The sequence below is a fragment of the Triturus cristatus genome, chromosome 7 (genome assembly GCF_964204655.1).
Source record: "Triturus cristatus chromosome 7, aTriCri1.1, whole genome shotgun sequence".
In the NCBI taxonomy this organism is placed as follows: Eukaryota; Metazoa; Chordata; class Amphibia; order Caudata; family Salamandridae; genus Triturus; species Triturus cristatus.
The window spans coordinates 1,438,417,205-1,438,429,854 of NC_140590.1; positions in this window are offsets into that span (position 1 = coordinate 1,438,417,205).

Here is a 12,650-nt window from a genome sequence, read left to right on the forward strand (position 1 = left end):
TTTTGGTTCCAAAAGTGATAATTCACATGCAATAGTCATTTACAGTCAAAAAATTAAATATTAAAAAATTACCATTTTTGACCATCTGGAGAAAATTCGACAGGTCACGGATCATCGTTTTTCATCAAAAAATTGATTTTTTGGACTGTATAAAAATTGATTCAAAATGTCATTTGGATTGTGCCTCATGTTGAATAATCACTTTTTAAAGCCTCATGTGACCAAAATTGACATTTTTACAGACTTTTTCTCCTTCTCAGAGGCTTCTATTTTGACCAATTTCAGTCATTAAAATGACTCTAAACACACTTATTTTGGTTCCAAAAGTGATAATTCACATGCAATAGTCATTTACAGTCAAAAAATTAAATATTACAAAATTACCATTTTTGACCATCTTGAGAAAGTTCGACAGGTCACGGGTCATCGTTTTTCATCAGAAAATTTATTTTATGGACTGTAGAAAAATGTATTCAAAATGTCATTTGGATTGTGCCTCATGTTGAATAATCACTTTTTAAAGCCTCATGTGACCAAAATTGACATTTTTACAGACTTTTTCTCCTTCTCAGAGGCTTTTATTTTGACCAATTTCAGGCATTAAAATGACTCTAAACACACATATTTTTGTTCCAAAAGTGATAATTCACATGGAATAGTCATTTACAGTCAAAAAATTAAATATTAAAAAATTACCATTTTTGACCATCTGGAGAAATTTCGACAGGTCACGGGTCATCGTTTTTCATCAGAAAATTGATTTTTTGGACTGTAGAAAAATTGATTCAAAATGTCATTTGGATTGTGCCTCATGTTGAATAACTACTTGTTAAAGCCTCAAGGTGATCAAAATTGCCATTTTTACAGACTTTTCCTCCTACTCAGAAGCTTTTATTTTGACCAATTTCAGGCATTAAAATGACTCTAAACACACTTATTTTTGTTCCAAAAGTGATAATTCACATGCAATAGTTATTTACAGTCAAAATATTAAATATTTAAAAATTGCTATTTTTGACCATCTGGAGAAAGTTCGACAGGTCACGGGTCATCGTTTTTCATCAGAAAATTGATTTTTTGGACTGTTGAAAAATTGATTCAAAATGTCATTTGGATTGTGCCTCATGTTGAATAACTACTTGTTAAAGCCTCAATGTGACCAAAATTGCCATTTTTACAAACTTTTTCTCCTACTCAGAGGCTTCTATTTCGACTAATTTCAGGCATTAAAGTGACTCTAAACACACTTATTTTTGTTCCAAAAGTGATAATTCACATGCAATAGTCATTTACAGTCAAAAAATTAAATATTACAAAATTACCATTTTTGACCATCTTGAGAAAGTTCGACAGGTCACGGGTCATCGTTTTTCATCAGAAAATTTATTTTATGGACTGTAGAAAAATGTATTCAAAATGTCATTTGGATTGTGCCTCATGTTGAATAATCACTTTTTAAAGCCTCATGTGACCAAAATTGACATTTTTACAGACTTTTTCTCCTTCTCAGAGGCTTTTATTTTGACCAATTTCAGGCATTAAAATGACTCTAAACACACATATTTTTGTTCCAAAAGTGATAATTCACATGGAATAGTCATTTACAGTCAAAAAATTAAATATTAAAAAATTACCATTTTTGACCATCTGGAGAAATTTCGACAGGTCACGGGTCATCGTTTTTCATCAGAAAATTGATTTTTTGGACTGTAGAAAAATTGATTCAATATGTCATTTGTATTGTGCCTCATGTTGAATAACTTTTTTTAAAGCCTCAATGTGACCAAAATTGCCATTTTTACAGACTTTTTCTACTACTCAGAAGCTTCTATTTCAACCAATTTCAGGCATTAAATTGACTCTAAACACACTTATTTTGGTTCCAAAAGTGATAATTCACATGCAATAGTCATTTACAGTCAAAAAATTAAATATTAAAAAATTACCATTTTTGACCATCTGGAGAAAATTCGACAGGTCACGGATCATTGTTTTTCATCAAAAAATTGATTTTTTGGACTGTGGAAAAATTGATTCAAAATGTCATTTGGATTGTGCCTCATGTTGAATAACTTTTTTTAAAGCCTCAATGTGACCAAAATTGCCATTTTTACAGACTTTTTCTACTACTCAGAAGCTTCTATTTCAACCAATTTCAGGCATTAAAATGACTCTAAACACACTTATTTTGGTTCCAAAAGTGATAATTCACATGCAATAGTCATTTACAGTCAAAAAATTAAATATTAAAAAATTACCATTTTTGACCATCTGGAGAAAATTCGACAGGTCACGGATCATCGTTTTTCATCAAAAAATTGATTTTTTGGACTGTATAAAAATTGATTCAAAATGTCATTTGGATTGTGCCTCATGTTGAATAATCACTTTTTAAAGCCTCATGTGACCAAAATTGACATTTTTACAGACTTTTTCTCCTTCTCAGAGGCTTTTATTTTGACCAATTTCAGGCATTAAAATGACTCTAAACACACTTATTTTAGTTCCAAAAGTGATAATTCACATGCAATAGTCATTTACAGTCAAAAAATTAAATATTAAAAAATTACCATTTTTGACCATCTGGAGAAAATTCGACAGGTCCCGGATCATCGTTTTTCATCAAAAAATTGATTTTTTGGACTGTATAAAAATTGATTCAAAATGTCATTTGGATTGTGCCTCATGTTGAATACCTACTTGTTAAACCCTCAATGTGACCAAAATTGCCATTTTTACAGACTTTTTCTCCTACTCAGAAGCGTCTATTTCGACCAATTTCAGGCATTAAAGTGACTCTAAACACACCTATTTTAGTTCCAAAAGTGATAATTCACATGCAATAGTCATTTACAGTCAAAATATTAAATATTAAAAAATTACCATTTTTGACCATCTGGAGAAAATTCGACAGGTCACAGGTCATCGTTTTTCATCAGAAAATTGATTTTTTTTGACTGTGGAAAAATTGATTCAAAATGTCATTTGGATTGTGCCGCATGTTGAATAACTTTTTTTAAAGCCTCAATGTGACCAAAATTGCCATTTTTACAGACTTTTTCTACTACTCAGAAGCTTCTATTTCAACCAATTTCAGGCATTAAAATGACTCTAAGCACACTTATTTTGGTTCCAAAAGAGATAATTCACATGGAATAGTCATTTACAGTCAAAAAATTAAATATTAAAAAATTACCATTTTTGACCATCTGGAGAAAATTCGACAGGTCACGGATCATCATTTTTCATCAAAAAATTGATTTTTTGAACTGTTGAAAAATTGATTCAAAATGTCATTTGGATTGTGCCTCATGTTGAATAATCACTTGTTAAAGCCTCAATGTGACCAAAATTGCCATTTTTACAGACTTTTTCTCCTACTCAGAGGCTTCTATTTCGACTAATTTCAGGCATTAAAGTGACTCTAAACACACTTATTTTTGTTCCAAAAGTGATAATTCACATGCAATAGTCATTTACAGTCAAAAAATTAAATATTAAAAAATTACCATTTTTGACCATCTGGAGAAATTTCGACAGGTCACGGGTCATCGTTTTTCATCAGAAAATTGATTTTTTGGACTGTAGAAAAATTGATTCAAAATGTCATTTGGATTGTGCCTCATGTTGAATAACTATTTGTTAAAGCCTCAATGTGACTAAAATTGCCATTTTTACAGACTTTTTCTCCTACTCAGAAGCTTCTATTTCGACCAATTTCAGGCATTAAAGTGACTCTAAACACACTTATTTTAGTTCCAAAAGTGATAATTCACATGCAATAGTCATTTACAGTCAAAAAATTCAATATTAAAAAAATTACCATTTTTGACCATCTGGAGAAATTTCGACAGGTCACGGGTCATCGTTTTTCATCAGAAAATGTATTTTATGGACTGTAGAAAAATGTATTCAAAATGTCATTTGGATTGTGCCTCATGTTGAATAACTACTTTTTAAAGCCTCAATGTGATCAAAATTGCCATTTTTACAGACTTTTCCTCCTTCTCAGAGGCTTCTATTTTGACCAATTTCAGTCATTAAAATGACTCTAAACACACTTATTTTGGTTCCAAAAGTGATAATTCACATGCAATAGTCATTTACAGTCAAAAAATTAAATATTAAAAAATTACCATTTTTGACCATCTGGAGAAAATTCGACAGGTCACGGATCATCGTTTTTCATCAAAAAATTGATTTTTTGGACTGTATAAAAATTGATTCAAAATGTCATTTGGATTGTGCCTCATGTTGAATAATCACTTTTTAAAGCCTCATGTGACCAAAATTGCCATTTTTACAGACTTTTTCTCCTTCTCAGAGGCTTCTATTTTGACCAATTTCAGGCATTAAAATGACTCTAAACACACTTATTTTGGTTCCAAAAGTGATAATTCACATGCAATAGTCATTTACAGTCAAAAAATTAAATATTACAAAATTACCATTTTTGACCATCTGGAGAAAATTCGACAGGTCACGGATCATTGTTTTTCATCAAAAAATAGATTTTTTGGACTGTATAAAAATTGATTCAAAATGTCATTTGGATTGTGCCTCATGTTGAATAATCACTTTTTAAAGCCTCATGTGACCAAAATTGACATTTTTACAGACTTTTTCTCCTTCTCAGAGGCTTTTATTTTGACCAATTTCAGGCATTAAAATGACTCTAAACACACTTATTTTGGTTCCAAAAGTGATAATAAACATGCAATAGTCATTTACAGTCAAAAAATTAAATATTAAAAAATTACCATTTTTGACCATCTGGAGAAAATTCGACAGGTCACGGATCATCGTTTTTCATCAAAAAATTGATTTTTTGGACTGTATAAAAATTGATTCAAAATGTCATTTGGATTGTGCCTCTTGTTGAATACCTACTTGTTAAAGCCACAATGTGACCAAAATTGCCATTTTTACAGACTTTTTCTCCTACTCAGAAGCGTCTATTTCGACCAATTTCAGGCATTAAAGTGACTCTAAACACACCTATTTAGTTCCAAAAGTGATAATTCACATGCAATAGTCATTTACAGTCAAAATATTAAATATTAAAAAATTACCATTTTTGACCATCTGGAGAAAATTCGACAGGTCACAGGTCATCGTTTTTCATCAGAAAATTGATTTTTTTTGACTGTGGAAAAATTGATTTAAAATGTCATTTGGATTGTGCCGCATGTTGAATAACTTTTTTTAAAGCCTCAATGTGACCAAAATTGCCATTTTTACAGACTTTTTCTACTACTCAGAAGCTTCTATTTCAACCAATTTCAGGCATTAAAATGACTCTAAGCACACTTATTTTGGTTCCAAAAGAGATAATTCACATGGAATAGTCATTTACAGTCAAAAAATTAAATATTAAAAAAGTACCATTTTTGACCATCTGGAGAAAATTCGACAGGTCACGGATCATCATTTTTCATCAAAAAATTGATTTTTTGAACTGTTGAAAAATTGATTCAAAATGTCATTTGGATTGTGCCTCATGTTGAATAATCACTTGTTAAAGCCTCAATGTGACCAAAATTGCCATTTTTACAGACTTTTTCTCCTACTCAGAGGCTTCTATTTCGACTAATTTCAGGCATTAAAGTGACTCTAAACACACTTATTTTTGTTCCAAAAGTGATAATTCACATGCAATAGTCATTTACAGTCAAAAAATTAAATATTAAAAAATTACCATTTTTGACCATCTGGAGAAATTTCGACAGATCACGGGTCATCGTTTTTCATCAGAAAATTGATTTTTTTTGACTGTGGAAAAATTGATTCAAAATGTCATTTGGATTGTGCCTCATGTTGAATAACTTTTTTTAAAGCCTCAATGTGACCAAACTTGCCATTTTTACAGACTTTTTCTACTACTCAGAAGCTTCTATTTCAACCAATTTCAGGCATTAAAATGACTCGAAACACACTTATTTTGGTTCCAAAAGAGATAATTCACATGCAATAGTCATTTACAGTCAAAAAATTAAATATAAAAAAATTACCATTTTTGACCATCTGGAGAAAATTCGACAGGCATCGTTTTTCATCAAAAAATTGATTTTTTGGACTGTTGAAAAATTGATTCAAAATGTCATTTGGATTGTGCCTCATGTTGAATAATCACTTTTTAAAGCCTCATTGTGACCAAAATTGACATTTTTACAGACTTTTTCTCCTTCTCAGAGGCTTCTATTTTGACCAATTTCAGGCATTAAAATGACTCTAAACACACTTATTTCAGTTCCAAAAGTGATAATTCACATGCAATAGTCATTTACAGTCAAAAAATTAAATATTAAAACATTACCATTTTTGACCATCTTGAGAAAATTCGACAGGTCACGGGTCATCGTTTTTCATCAGAAAATTGATTTTTTTGACTGTAGAAAAATTGATTCAAAATGTCATTTGGATTGTGCCTCATGTTGAATAATCACTTTTTAAAGCCTCATTGTGACCAAAATTGACATTTTTACAGACTTTTTCTCCTTCTCAGAGGCTTCTATTTTGACCAATTTCAGGCATTAAAATGACTCTAAACACACTTATTTCAGTTCCAAAAGTGATAATTCACATGCAATAGTCATTTACAGTCAAAAAATTAAATATTAAAACATTACCATTTTTGACCATCTTGAGAAAATTCGACAGGTCACGGGTCATCGTTTTTCATCAGAAAATAGATTTTTTGGAATGTAGAAAAATTGATTCAAAATGTCATTTGGATTGTGCCTCATGTTGAATAACTACTTGTTAAAGCCTCAATGTGACCAAAATTGCCATTTTTACAGACTTTTTCTCCTACTCAGAAGCTTCTATTTCGACCAATTTCAGGCATTAAAGTGACTCTAAACACACTTATTTTAGTTCCAAAAGTGATAATTCACATGCAATAGTCATTTACAGTCAAAAAATTAAATATTAAAAAATTACCATTTTTGACCATCTGGAGAAAATTCGACAGGTCACGGATCATCGTTTTTCCTCAAAAAATTGATTTTTTGGACTGTTGAAAAATTGATTCAAAATGTCATTTGGATGTGCCTCATGTTGAATAACTACTTGTTAAAGCCTCAATGTGACCAAAATTGCCATTTTTACAGACTTTTTCTACTACTCAGAGGCTTCTATTTTGACCAATTTCAGTCATTAAAATGACTCTAAACACACTTATTTTAGTTCCAAAACTGATAATTCACATGGCATAGTCATTTACAGTCCAAAAATTAAATATTAAAAAATTACCATTTTTAACCATCTGGAGAAATTTCGACAGGTCACGGGTCATCGTTTTTCATCAGAAAATAGATTTTTTGGAATGTAGAAAAATTGATTCAAAATGTCATTTGGATTGTGCCTCATGTTGAATAACTACTTGTTAAAGCCTCAATGTGACCAAAATTGCCATTTTTACAGACTTTTTCTCCTACTCAGAAGCTTCTATTTCGACCAATTTCAGGCATTAAAGTGACTCTAAACACACTTATTTTTGTTCCAAAAGTGATAATTCACATGCAATAGTTATTTACAGTCAAAATATTAAATATTAAAAAATTGCTATTTTTGACCATCTGGAGAAAGTTCGACAGGTCACGGGTCATCGTTTTTCATCAGAAAATTGATTTTTTTGACTGTAGAAAAATTGATTCAAAATGTCATTTGGATTGTGCCTCATGTTGAATAATCACTTTTTAAAGCCTCATTGTGACCAAAATTGACATTTTTACAGACTTTTTCTCCTTCTCAGAGGCTTCTATTTTGACCAATTTCAGGCATTAAAATGACTCTAAACACACTTATTTCAGTTCCAAAAGTGATAATTCACATGCAATAGTCATTTACAGTCAAAAAATTAAATATTAAAACATTACCATTTTTGACCATCTTGAGAAAATTCGACAGGTCACGGGTCATCGTTTTTCATCAGAAAATAGATTTTTTGGAATGTAGAAAAATTGATTCAAAATGTCATTTGGATTGTGCCTCATGTTGAATAACTACTTGTTAAAGCCTCAATGTGACCAAAATTGTCATTTTTACAGACTTTTTCTCCTACTCAGAAGCTTCTATTTCGACCAATTTCAGGCATTAAAGTGACTCTAAACACACTTATTTTAGTTCCAAAAGTGATAATTCACATGCAATAGTCATTTACAGTCAAAAAATTAAATATTAAAAAATTACCATGTTTGACCATCTGGAGAAAATTCGACAGGTCACGGATCATCGTTTTTCATCAAAAAATTGATTTTTTGGACTGTTGAAAAATTGATTCAAAATGTCATTTGGATTGTGCCTCATGTTGAATAATGACTTTTTAAAGCCTCATGTGACCAAAATTGACATTTTTACAGACTTTTTCTCCTACTCAGAGGCTTCTATTTCGACTAATTTCAGGCATTAAAGTGACTCTAAACACACTTATTTTTGTTCCAAAAGTGATAATTCACATGCAATAGTCATTTACAGTCAAAAAATTAAATATTAAAACATTACCATTTTTGACCATCTTGAGAAAGTTCGACAGGTCACGGGTCATCGTTTTTCATCAGAAAATTGATTTTTTGGACTGTAGAAAAATTGATTCAAAATGTCATTTGGATGTGCCTCATGTTGAATAACTACTTGTTAAGCCTCAATGTGACCAAAATTGCCATTTTTACAGACTTTTTCTCCTACTCAGAAGCGTCTATTTAGACCAATTTCAGGCATTAAAGTGACTCTAAACACACTTATTTTGGTTCCAAAAGTGATAAATCACATGCAATAGTCATTTACAGTCCAAAAATTAAATATTAAAAAATTACCATTTTTGACCATCTTGAGAAAGTTCGACAGGTCACGGGTCATCGTTTTTCATCAGAAAAATTATTTTATGGACTGTAGAAAAATTGATTCAAAATGTCATTTGGATTGTGCCTCATGTTGAATAACTACTTGTTAAAGCCTGAATGTGACCAAAATTGCCATTTTTTCAGACTTTTTCTACTACTCAGAAGCTTCTATTTCAACCAATTTCAGGCATTAAATTGACTCTAAACACACTTATTTTGGTTCCAAAAGTCATAATTCACATGCAATAGTCATTTACAGTCAAAAAATTAAATATGAAAAAATTACCATTTTTGACCATCTTGAGAAAGTTCGACAGGTCACGGGTCATCGTTTTTCATCAGAAAAATTATTTTATGGACTGTAGAAAAATTGATTCAAAATGTCATTTGGATTGTGCCTCATGTTGAATAACTACTTGTTAAAGCTTGAATGTGACCAAAATTGCCATTTTTACAGACTTTTTCTCCTACTCAGAAGCATCTATTTCGACCAGTTTCAGGCATTAAAGTGACTCTAAACACACTTATTTTAGTTCCAAAAGTGATAATTCACATGGCATAGTCATTTACAGTCCACAAATTAAATATTAAAAAATTACCATTTTTGACCATCTGGAGAAATTTCGACAGGTCACGGGTCATCGTTTTTCATCAGAAAATAGATTTTTTGGAATGTAGAAAAATTGATTCAAAATGTCATTTGGATTGTGCCTCATGTTGAATAACTACTTGTTAAAGCCTCAATGTGAGCAAAATTGCCATTTTTACAGACTTTTTCTCCTACTCAGAAGCTTCTATTTCGACCAATTTCAGGCATTAAAGTGACTCTAAACACACTTATTTTTGTTCCAAAAGTGATAATTCACATGCAATAGTTATTTACAGTCAAAATATTAAATATTAAAAAATTGCTATTTTTGACCATCTGGAGAAAGTTCGACAGGTCACGGGTCATCGTTTTTCATCAGAAAATTGATTTTTTTGACTGTAGAAAAATTGATTCAAAATGTCATTTGGATTGTGCCTCATGTTGAATAATCACTTTTTAAAGCCTCATTGTGACCAAAATTGACATTTTTACAGACTTTTTCTCCTTCTCAGAGGCTTCTATTTTGACCAATTTCAGGCATTAAAATGACTCTAAACACACTTATTTCAGTTCCAAAAGTGATAATTCACATGCAATAGTCATTTACAGTCAAAAAATTAAATATTAAAACATTACCATTTTTGACCATCTTGAGAAAATTCGACAGGTCACGGGTCATCGTTTTTCATCAGAAAATATATTTTTTGATATGTAGAAAAATTGATTCAAAATGTCATTTGGATTGTGCCTCATGTTGAATAACTACTTGTTAAAGCCTCAATGTGACCAAAATTGTCATTTTTACAGACTTTTTCTCCTACTCAGAAGCTTCTATTTCGACCAATTTCAGGCATTAAAGTGACTCTAAACACACTTATTTTAGTTCCAAAAGTGATAATTCACATGCAATAGTCATTTACAGTCAAAAAATTAAATATTAAAAAATTACCATGTTTGACCATCTGGAGAAAATTCGACAGGTCACGGATCATCGTTTTTCATCAAAAAATTGATTTTTTGGACTGTTGAAAAATTGATTCAAAATGTCATTTGGATTGTGTCTCATGTTGAATAATGACTTTTTAAAGCCTCATGTGACCAAAATTGACATTTTTACAGACTTTTTCTCCTACTCAGAGGCTTCTATTTCGACTAATTTCAGGCATTAAAGTGACTCTAAACACACTTATTTTTGTTCCAAAAGTGATAATTCACATGCAATAGTCATTTACAGTCAAAAAATTAAATATTAAAACATTACCATTTTTGACCATCTTGAGAAAGTTCGACAGGTCACGGGTCATCGTTTTTCATCAGAAAATTGATTTTTTGGACTGTAGAAAAATTGATTCAAAATGTCATTTGGATGTGCCTCATGTTGAATAACTACTTGTTAAGCCTCAATGTGACCAAAATTGCCATTTTTACAGACTTTTTCTCCTACTCAGAAGCGTCTATTTAGACCAATTTCAGGCATTAAAGTGACTCTAAACACACTTATTTTAGTTCCAAAAGTGATAAATCACATGCAATAGTCATTTACAGTCCAAAAATTAAATATTAAAAAATTACCATTTTTGACCATCTTGAGAAAGTTCGACAGGTCACGGGTCATCGTTTTTCATCAGAAAAATTATTTTATGGACTGTAGAAAAATTGATTCAAAATGTCATTTGGATTGTGCCTCATGTTGAATAACTACTTGTTAAAGCCTGAATGTGACCAAAATTGCCATTTTTTCAGACTTTTTCTACTACTCAGAAGCTTCTATTTCAACCAATTTCAGGCATTAAATTGACTCTAAACACACTTATTTTGGTTCCAAAAGTCATAATTCACATGCAATAGTCATTTACAGTCAAAAAATTAAATATGAAAAAATTACCATTTTTGACCATCTTGAGAAAGTTCGACAGGTCACGGGTCATCGTTTTTCATCAGAAAAATTATTTTATGGACTGTAGAAAAATTGATTCAAAATGTCATTTGGATTGTGCCTCATGTTGAATACCTACTTGTTAAAGCCTGAATGTGACCAAAATTGCCATTTTTACAGACTTTTTCTCCTACTCAGAAGCATCTATTTCGACCAGTTTCAGGCATTAAAGTGACTCTAAACACACTTATTTTTGTTCCAAAAGTGATAATTCACATGCAATAGTTATTTACAGTCAAAATGTTAAATATTAAAAAATTGCTATTTTTGACCATCTGGAGAAAGTTCGACAGGTCACGGGTCATCGTTTTTCATCAGAAAATTGATTTTTTTGACTGTAGAAAAATTGATTCAAAATGTCATTTGGATTGTGCCTCATGTTGAATAATCACTTTTTAAAGCCTCATTGTGACCAAAATTGATATTTTTACAGACTTTTTCTCTTTCTCAGAGGCTTCTATTTTGACCAATTTCAGGCATTAAAATTACTCTAAACACACTTATTTCAGTTCCAAAAGTGATAATTCACATGCAATAGTCATTTACAGTCAAAAAATTAAATATTAAAACATTACCATTTTTGACCATCTTGAGAAAATTCGACAGGTCACGGGTCATCGTTTTTCATCAGAAAATTGATTTTTTGGACTGTAGAAAAATTGATTCAAAATGTCATTTGGATGTGCCTCATGTTGAATAACTACTTGTTAAAGCCTCAATGTGACCAAAATTGCCATTTTTACAGACTTTTTCTACTACTCAGAAGCTTCTATTTCAACCAATTTCAGGCATTAAAATGACTCTAAGCACACTTATTTTGGTTCCAAAAGAGATAATTCACATGCAATAGTCATTTACAGTCCAAAAATTCAATATTAAAAAATTACTATTTTTGACCATCTGGAGAAAGTTCGACAGGTCACGGGTCATCGTTTTTCATCAGAAATGTTTTTTTATGGACTGTAGAAAAAATGATTCAAAATGTCATTTAGATTGTGCCTCATGTTGAATAACTACTTTTTAAAGCCTCAATGTGACCAAAATTCCCAATTTTACAGACTTTTTCTCCTACTCAGAAGCTTCTATTTCGACCAATTTCAGGCATTAAAGTGACTCTAAACACACTTATTTTAGTTCCAAAAGTGATAATTCACATGGAATAGTCCTTTACAGTCAAAAAATGAAAAATTAAAAATTACCATTTTTGACCATCTGGAGAAAATTCGACAGGTCACGGATCATCGTTTTTCATCAAAAAATTGATTTTTTGGACTGTATAAAA